Source organism: Triturus cristatus, chromosome 1_2 (assembly GCF_964204655.1).
Source record: "Triturus cristatus chromosome 1_2, aTriCri1.1, whole genome shotgun sequence".
NCBI classification, from domain to species: Eukaryota; Metazoa; Chordata; class Amphibia; order Caudata; family Salamandridae; genus Triturus; species Triturus cristatus.
The window spans coordinates 963568193-963578336 of NC_140580.1; the positions used below are offsets into that span (position 1 = coordinate 963568193).

The window sequence follows — 10144 nt, forward strand, 5'->3', positions numbered from 1 at the left end:
TAATTTGAATAAACATTAATGCAGACCCCCAAACTTTTTCTTAGGGTCCCATTGCGGAATGCCAGAGTTGTCATAATTATTTTTTCCACTACCCTACAGTTGCTTATTCATGCAGGTTCTTTTTTCATACCCTTTTCTACCTTCATCATTGTTTTCCTATCTCTTTCTCCTTTCTTCCTTTTCTGTCTTTCTCTTTTGCTTTGGGTCATGGTCTTTTGGTGAAAACTTAACCCCAATGTCCTAAAATGAGTGCAGGTGCCCACCACAGACACATTAAGTGGTGGGTAGGACTGAGTAAGCATACTGCGTATAGGAGAGTGGTCTCACCTCTGGAACTCACAGGCAGCTAAAGCAAACACATCTTCATGGGAACATAAATATGGAATATTAACCCTGGGGCAATAGGCTGGCGGGGGAGTTAGTTTGTTTAATCCTTGGGCAAAGGAAGCTTTATACTGACAAAAGGAAACATTGTTTTATGTGAAGTTTATAAAAGCCTGAATCTTCTGCCTAAATCAGGAGTGTTTGTATATATATTTCTTGCCCCTCTACAAGCATGCTGGATCATTTCCAAACATGGCCAGGCTGGAGCTCACTTAGTGTCCCATGCCTTAGCCACTGATCTTTCTGAAAAGCTTCAGCACTGTTTTCTGCGTTTTACTAGGGTCGTACTCCAGACAATGTACCTATCTCATAATTTCAGATGTTCCTAATACAACTCTGTAGTTCTAATTACATCAGTTTTCAACAATGGTGAAAGTTTGCGATTGCGTGGCTATGATTCAAACGTATCTGAATGCTACACATAGGTCTCTGCAGTAGTAGACATTTAACTCAAACAGCTAAATCATCTGTTCACCACTTTGTTCAATATTTTACTTTATATATTTTATAGAGTTAAAAATCTCCCATTGTTTGATATTTTTTATTTACTGATCTTAACCACTTGATTCTTGGATGATGAAATGTTCTTTCTGTATTCTTTTACTACTTTTTCTTAGGACATTTTAAGGTGTTGGGTTAAGCTGAAAGAGTCGTGCCCATAATGCATGTAAGGGCAAGTTATGTATGTTCGACAGATACTGACTGTCCGTGTGCTTAAGGTACCTGGATACACATATGGCTGCAGAGATACCTTCCTAGCAGGCTCCCTAAAGAAATGCACAAGAGTAATTTGAGTATGTGTAGTTTGTTTTTGTTTGTAGACCTGTGCAGTATATGTGCTCTTAAATATAAACTTCTATTCGAAGGTTTCCGAGATTCAAATCATCAAATCAATCAAATCGTGTTTGTTAAGTGCAACTACTCACCTGTAAGGGTCTCAAGGCGCTGGGGAGGTGGGGACGTTCAGGTTCCAGTCCATCAAGGAGGGGGTCTGTCGAAGAGCCAAGTTTTGAGGTTTTTCATGAAAATGGGGAGTGATGTTGTCTGTGTGAGGTGTAGTGGTAGGGCGTTCCAGGCTATGGCCATGAGGAAGGAGAAGGAGTGGCTTCCTGATCTGGGCTTTCTGGTGCGGGGGACCACGGCGTAGGAGAGCTGGGCTGATCGTAGGGTCTTTTGGAGTGCGTGGAATTTGAGCCGGCTGTTCAGGAATGCTGGTCATGTGTTGTGGAGGGCTTAATGTGCATGGGTGAGGATCTTGAAGGTGATTCTCGTCTCGATGGGGAGCCAGTGGAGTGTGCGCAGGTGCTGGGAGATATGGCAGTGTCTTGGCAGGTTGAGGACCAGTCTTGCTGCAGTGTTCTGGATGTTTTGTAGCTTGTGGGTGAGGTTTTTGTTTATTCCGGTGTAGAGTGCGTTGCTGTAGTCAAGTCTGCAGGTGACGAGGGCGTGAGTGACGGTCTTTCTGTGCTCGAGGAGGATCCATTTGAAGGTCTTGCATAGGAGGCAGAGGGTGTGGAAACAGGAGGATGCGACGGAGTTGATCTGGTGGTCCATTTTGAGCTCGGAGTCCAGGATGATTCCAAGGTTGCGTGCGTGGTCCGTGAGGGTGGGTGGGCTTCCGAGGGTGGGGGGGCCACCAAGTGTCGTTCCAGTCAACGGGGTGTGGGCCCATGATGAGTACTTCTGTTTTGTCGGTGTTGAGTTGTAGGCAGCTGCTTTTCATCCATTTGGCGACAGCTTCTATGCCTTCTTGAAAGTTGTGTTTGGCTGCGTTGGGTTCGTTGGATCGGGAGAGGATGAGTTGGGTGTAATCTGTGTATGAAACAATGTTGAGTCCGTGGGTTCTGACGATAGGGGCAAGTGGAGCCATGTAGACGTTGAAGAGCGTGGGGCTGAGGGAGGACCCCTGGGAGACTCCGCAGGTGGTTGGTGAAGGGTCCGAGAGGAAAGGAGGGAGTCTGACCCACTGCGTTATGCCAGAGAGGAAAGAGTGGATCCAGTCAAGGGCCTTGTCCCGGATTCCTGCGTCGTGGAGTCTGTTAGGGTGTGGTGGGAGACTGCGTTGAAGGCCGCTGAGAGGTCGAGGAGGCTGAGGGCTACTGTTTTTCCTTTGTCCAGTAGGGAGCGGATATGGTCTGTTGCGGCGAGGAGGGCAGTTTCTATGCTGTGTTTTTTTCTGAAGCCGGATTGGGAGGAATCAAGGATGTTGTGCTCTTCGATGAAGGTGCCGAGTTGGCTGTTAATGGCTTTCTCGATGACTTTCACTTGGAACGGGAGCAGGGAGATGGGTCTGTAGTTTTTGAGGTTGGTGGGGTCAGCCGAGGGCTTCTTCAGGAGGGGGTTGACCTCGGCGTGTTTCCAGTCACCAGGGAACGGTTGATGGTCTGGCGATGCATAGGTGCAATGGTGTCGGCGGCTCTGTTGAAGATGTGGTGGGGGCTGGAGTCCATGGGGCCCCCAGAGTGGATTGACTTCATCGTCTTCAGTGTGTCTTCAGTGGTGAGGGCTGTGCAGCTGCCAATCATTGGTTTCAGGGTGTCGGGGTGGCTAGTGAGGGTTCAGTGTGTTGGTTGTCTTCATCGAAGTTGCTGTAGATGTTCTTGATTTTGTGGTGGAAGAAGGCGCTGAGTTTGTTGCAGAGGTCATGTGAGGGAGGAATGTCAGTAGACTCACTGGTGGGTTGGGTGAACTCCTTGATGATGCTGGAGAGTTCTTTGCTGTTGTGTGCGTGTGTGGAGATTCTGTCTTCGATCGCTCTTTTTCTCGTCTTTCTGATGAGTTGATGGTGGGCGTTATTGGCGGATCTGAAGTTGTTGTGGGCTTCTGTGCATTTGGGGTTCCTCCAGGCCTTTTCGAGGTGGCGGCATGTGTGTCTGGACTCTCGAAGTTCGGTGGTAAGGGTTACCAAACAAACGGTGATTTAATAGAGAGGTATCCTTGGTATATTAAAAAGCCCGTAGGTTGATAGTTATCTGTCAAGACGTAATGTGTCTGGATAACTTACAAAATGGTCGACATGTTTCACGCCTTGGGTGGTCAAGGTGATCCTTGGCGTTTCATCAGAACCAGGGGTGAAGGTGAAAAGTGATAAGTGCTCAGACTAAATACAGCGGGTAGGGTAATATTAACCCTCTTGCTGATCAGAAAAAAGGGGGGGAAGGTTTATATCTCCTGCACAAGTAGTGTATGCTGAAAGGAGTAGGTTATGCCCCCTTTGAAAATGACCTGGAATAAAGAAAAGAAATATGGAGAGAAAACATGAGTTAAAAAAGTGCAAGCTCTTTCAATGGCAAATGCGGAGCGTCATTGTCTCCGTATCTAGCACCAATAACTGAAAGAACAGACAGTCAAAACACTATGGAGGCAGAAGAAGGATAAGTTATGGTATATCAGGTTCGCGTGCATAGCAAACCGCGTCGACTGTCAATGGGTGTGTGGAGGGAGGTGGGGGCCCTGAGACCCAAGCCGGGAGGGCTCGGTAACAGAGGTAAACCAAACCCGCTCCGGTGCCATCTACCTCCAGAAAGCGCATTCAGGCACCCAATGGGCCGCTGGTGGCATCGAACAACACAGAAACCAGCCAAATCGGCCCCCGGGCTGCTCAAACAAGCATTTACAATGCAATGGTCTCGGCATTGGTAAAGTTAGAGCTATTGGCATTGCTCATGACATTATTTTTGTTTATGTTTTTGTTTTTAAAACATGTAGAGAAACGGCATTGTTATTTACAATGTCAATAGCTTAATCACTCTCAAATGCGAGACCTATTGCATTTGCACCCACACACAGAGCCACCTACACACACACTGATTAAGCTATTGACATTGTAAATAACAATGCCGTTTCTCTACATGTTTTAAAAACAAAAACATAAACAAAAATAATGTCAGGAGCAATGCCAATAGCTCTAACTTTAACAATGCCGAGACCGTTGCATTGTAAATGTCTTTTTTTCTTCTCTGGGTAAGAAGGAAAAGACAGTCCTGTTACTTCTCTGCCGCCCGTCCTCGAACGCCAGGAACGCCGAGCTTTATTTATAGGCGATGGTAATTTCTTGCGTCCCGGGATGCATTTTCAAAATAAAAAAGTAGGGGAACGGAATCCCTGGAATTGAAGAAGTAGGGGTACGCCGAGAGAAATGCGTTTGTTTTTCAACACGATGCAGAAGTTCCTTTTATTAGAAAGGACAGTGGATCATAGAGTTTATTTGCAATAATATAAGGGAGTTGCTGCTATTTACAATATTGAAAACACACATACCTGTCCCTGAATATTAGATGGAGACACATTTAGAATTTGGACCAGTCTGCATGTGCAGTGTCATGGCCTCAGGAGGGCACGAAAAAGCTGAAACTGGATCATAAATTCTTCACGTTGGGGGCCCAAAAAATATGTTTGTCCCAAAGCCCCTAAAATCCTTACTGGGAACACTCGGAAACACCTACTACAGTCTGCCTCATCAACAATCACCTGCTTTACACCTGAAGCAGATAACAGTGCTATACAACTTTTGAATGAGCGTTGGCTGAAAGAAGCCGCCACAGTATGGATTTAACAGTGTTGTGTGCTCAAGAAGACCCATGTATAGCACACAAGTGAGCTAGGCTAAATTGCAAACTGTAGGCATGTTTGTGAAAATCTGCTTAACTAGCTTCTTGTGTTCCCCGACGGAGTTCAACCATTCAACATTTATCTCATTCAATATACTTTGTGGGGTATATGTAATGCTAGAATTAGAAGATGGTATTTATTACAAGCAAAAATACAAATCTCAAAATATTTTTATTTTAAAAAGCATCTTTCGTTCAAATAACAATGCATTAAAGCAGCAAGTCACGATAGAGTTCCGATAAAAAAAAGTTCACACAAGGTTGCCTTTCATTTATTCCAGGACAGTGAAAGGTTTTAACGCAGCCATGTGTTGGCCTGAGGTACTACTAATTCTATAGAGATCGGATACTTCCATTGGACCATCAGAAATCACATTCGATCAATTTCACGTCCAATTGTAGAATTATTGCAAAGGCACCTTGCACTGAATAAACAGATACTGTCAACACTAACGGCATAAAGAACGATCAACAATGCGGCTGTTAGATTGGCTGTTAAAATCGTCAATGTGGCGTAAAAACAATACATTTTGTGATTTAAAATCGGGTATACTTTATACCATCAACTAATGCAATGTAAGTGTTCTAAAAACCCAGACTGAACGCCACCTTTGTGTACTACCTACCACTTAAAATCTAAGTTATTACAATGCAAGTCAGTGACCATATACAACCCCAGCTGTCACAAAATATTGGAATGCATGTTTTAAACCTCGAGTACTGAGAGGCAATTGTTGGCACGTGCGAGTTTAAACAAATGGCCAACTCCCAGCACGGAATAACGGGACATTTAAAGAAGTACCGCTGTTTTTTATATGCTTACTAATGAAGTCCCACTGGTTTACTCTTCCCTTGCCTGGCAACAAGGCATGCAAAAACACATCCGAGGCGCACACCCAGCAGTGACCGGCACTCCGTTGTGCCCTCCCACACGACCCTGCAGGAGCACTATTGTGGGCTGAGGTGTGGGTGTCAGAGGGGATTCTCAGCACTGGCTGCGGGAAAGTCCGTGGCCTGTCCCGGCTCAGCTCAGAGCCCTCTCCCCGCTGCACCACAGAGACACTGCCCACCCCAGCCATGCTGCACCCTGCTTCTGTTTACCTCTCCAAACCTGAGCGAGGCAGGCGAGACCCAGGAGCAAGGGCACGGACGAGGCCATGGTGACCCACGGTAGATGGGAGGCGGCTCCCGGCCAGAGGTTCTGGGGACGGTGGAGTCAAGGTTGAGCCGGAGGCACCAGGGTTACACTTAGGGGCAAGCTATGAGGAATGGCGACACTGACACTGCACTGGGTGACCACCGGGAGGGAGGGGCCGTGGAGGGGAGAGCGAGGAGGGGCCCTTGCCCACCAGCCTCCAGGCAGCAGCTGGATAGAAAGAGACGGAAGGGGAAGAGGCTGCGAAAGACGGAGGAAAGTGATCTGATGAGGGGACAGCCAGCGGGTGGAGGGACTGATGGGAAGAGGGAGGGAGCCAGCGTGGAGCCTCTGTACAATATGTGGAGGGAGGGGCGGATGCAACAACGAGGTGAGGCACAACAATGAGACGAGTGGCACCAGACAAGCCGCTTTGAGCCGCCGCCTTTCTCCGTGGCGAAGCAGAAATGCCTCGGAGAAAGGCAGCGGCGTTTCCGGATTCGGGGGCGTGTTTTGCTTTTCTCTCCTCTTGCCATTGGCTGGAGGAGATAATTAGAAAAGTTGAAAAAAACACGCCCCCGAATCCGAAAAGGACGGGGCCTGTTCGGAGTGACGGACCTCTTCTCCAATGGCTGGCCAGCATTCAAGAGGCCAGCCAGTGGAGAAGAGGGGCGGGTTCAAGCCCCTTTTCTCCAAGTCATTACGTCTCGCGAGCGAGACTGCGCAAGCGCAGCCTTCGCTAGCCGAGACCTAAAAAGCAGCCCACAGCTGGAATTCGGATACCCGCGTTACCAATCCGACGCTGATTCTGCCTAACTTGGTTAGTCACTCCACTTCTTTATTTAGGGCGTGCGTACCGGCATGATGTGTAGACTATTGGCACTGTATGTGACTTATTGGATAAGAGTAGCATTAAATCCCTCTCCCATCGACAGCCCATGAATCACCTTCCCGCATGTGGCTGACCAAGGAAGGATTACAAGTCCCAAGGTCGGTGCAGGTGCTGCAGGCAGACAGTAGCCTTCGGGGAAGCTTGAGTGGATAGGAATTGCAAGGCTAATATAAACAAGGGCAGGCCTGACAGAAAAAGGACAGGGCAAGTGGGTACCAACCCAGGGCAGGGGCATGTAGAAAGAATAGTTTAATTGCTGATATGAGAGGGTCATAAAACAAGCACCAGGTCTACATTAAATCTCTCGATGTTATATTTTCTATGTGCCTTGGGCCTGATGTTAGTGGTCATTGGTGACTTTGAAGTCCACCTCCTTAAAGTACATCTTAAGGACTCTCTGGGTGCTTCTGTACGTGCCATGTGCTCCTTTCTTTCCTCAGTAATAACCGGCATAATGTGTGCTCTTTGTTACTTTTAAAGAACTCTGCTGCCCCTGTTGCTAGATTCCTGTGGGCACTGTGATGAGGATCATTAGTAAATAATAGTTTAAAAAAACTTCATGGGATGTGCCTGGTGAAAAAGACGTAGCAATTACACAGTGGATTGGTCACTATGCAGTAAATTGCTTCTAAATAACAATTAAATAGTTATTATGCAGCCATCTGGAAAGCAACATACTTACACATGGAGCTCTCCCATGACAAGACCAGTGACCTATTCCTGACACTCTCATCATTGCGGACTGCTCTGCGAGGTTCCACAGAGACCTCTCACTTGAAAAATGTATTTGATCATGTTCACCTCTTCGATAGGTGTAAAAAAGCTGACACCTCATTCTAAAATGAGTATCTTGACTCACAAAACTGGGATTTATACGTGAACCCACTAACCGCAGCCTGTTTCACTTTTATTGTGTGAGCAGGGTCTGGAAAAGGTGCGGACAAGGGAGCAAACGAGGGGAAGGGGTGAATCACTATGGAAAGAAATATGAACTTTACAAAGATTTTCCCCTGCAACAACTAAATTCTGCTGTATGTCTTTGCAGCATTGGAGAGGAAAACCCATCACCCCAAAATGGTAAGGGATTGTGGGTAAAGTTTTTTTCCCCTCCGTTATGCAAATAATTTTTCTTATCAAGAGAAGCAAACAGAAAAGGGCAGAGTGCAAATACAATGTTCCCTGTTAATTAAACAACCTACATTCCCATGGCTGGAAGTAACGTGCATAATAACCATATTTCACAAGATCAGACGGTTCAGATGGCGCGGGGCATCTTTTTTCCACTAGAGGGCAGCAAATCCTTTCTGATAAATGAAACCCGCTGCCTGCTGGTTTCTGAGAATTCATTAAAGGGATGATGCAGATGCTGCTATCTTGTGGAGCCTGGAACCTAGGATCTACCGGCAGTAGCAGGAGTTAAACAAGCATTTGCAATCCAATAGGTCTCGCATTTACGCGAGTTTAAGCTATTGGCTTTGTACATGATAAAGCCTTTTATTTCTGTTTTAAAAACGAAAACATAAATAAAAGGCATTGTCATTTACAATGCCAGCAGCTCAATCACGCGTGCATGCGAGACCTATTGCATTGCAAATTCTTGTTTCTATAGGAAACGCATGCAGTGGTAATCCATATGGTGATCTCTCAATGTGCAGAGTCCAAAGAAATACATACTGGGAACAGCCAAAAATGTGCAATTTCCTATAAAATGTAAGTTTAAAGTGCCGCATTTAGTTAGGTTGATATATAAAAAATAAAGACACAATTATGATTATTTTTATAAAACACAGTCCAAACCAAAAGATCAAAAGAATGAGTTAAAGCTTGCTAGTAGTCAGGAATATCCCTTGCAATTTGCGTGGTGATGTTTGCAGCAGATGCCTAACCAACTGATCTCTGTTACTGTGCTTGGTGCTTGTGTTTAAAAAAGAAAAAAAAAAAAAGTGCAATACCCAATCAAATATGATGCGGATCTAGCAGGGTTTTTACCATCAGTTCGCAGGACATTACATTGCTGCAATAAGTGTATTAACCACCTCAGCTACTAAACCCGTTTTCTAACCTGAAATTTGTAGATTATGAACTTAAGCACGGATCAGATTTTCACACTGATTAAACACTTCATTTAAAACGCCATCCACCGATTTTGACATATTAGCACTTTAACGCAATATATACTCCATTATTACAATGCACCTCCAGTTCTAGCTCAGAAGGGTAATGTGCACAGTCGTAACAAAGATGGGACGGCACACGTCACACATATGCATGAAAACACACTACTCATTTGCAAGAACCAGAAGGATCGAAAATTCATGCCTACGGAGTAACACCAGAGAATGTGATCCTCTCATGAAGCCCACTTAAGTGACATAGCAGTAATTGTTATAAGCCAGTCAGACGTCATCAAACAAATGGACATTCTCGGATTCTTCTTGGTGGTGTCTTTCAATGGCGCAGTATCAAATACCGACAGCTGGATTTATTTTTATTTTCAGTGTTTGGCACTTTACGTCAAGAAGCTGAAGGTCATTGAACCTAGACTAGTAGGTTTGTGAATATCCCTTTCCATTGGCACGCACTGCACTTTGGGTGCAAGGTGCTAGACTAGGACGGCTGTCTTCAGTTGTGAGTGAGGAGCTAGCTGACTGAGTGCGATGGCCGAGCTCTAGAAACATGGGCTAAAATGTAAATATTCCAGCTTAGGGCGTGCAGCGCCTTCCGTGTCTCTGTGCAAAGAATGAGGAGCTTTGAGTGCAGTACCCAAGTTCTGGAAGTACGGACCGGCCTGTAAATGGCTCCGCATAAAGAGCGCACTGTTTGCATTGAACAATGCGCTCTGAGTGTGCCGCTGTGGGAGGATGGGCAAGTCTGCAGGGTACAGGGTCAACTGCGGTGTATTGTTTAACAGCAGAGCTCGCGCTGAGCTGATTGTCCTCAAAGGCTCACAGCCTTGTAGGACAGTCAAAACACAGCTTTTAGACAAGGGCTGCAAATGTTGATTTTCAGCAACTGGCGAGGCAGGGACACCGGTCTCTGCCGGCAGCTCTTTAGCATTATAGCGAGGGCATGAGAGACTACCTGCACAGCCCTCCGTTCCTGTCCATGTGGCTGCGCTGTGAT

The 10144-nt window shown here is 46.0% G+C and overlaps 1 non-coding gene across 1 annotated transcript; it reads right to left on the reverse strand.

Annotated features, from left to right (window-relative positions):
• Positions 1-9228: 9228 nt before the first annotated feature.
• LOC146868459 (small nucleolar RNA U13) lies at positions 9229-9327 on the reverse strand. The gene has a single exon (XR_014968947.1). It is a non-coding gene; the product is annotated as a small nucleolar RNA U13 (small nucleolar RNA).
• Between the last annotated feature and the right edge of the window lie 817 nt (positions 9328-10144).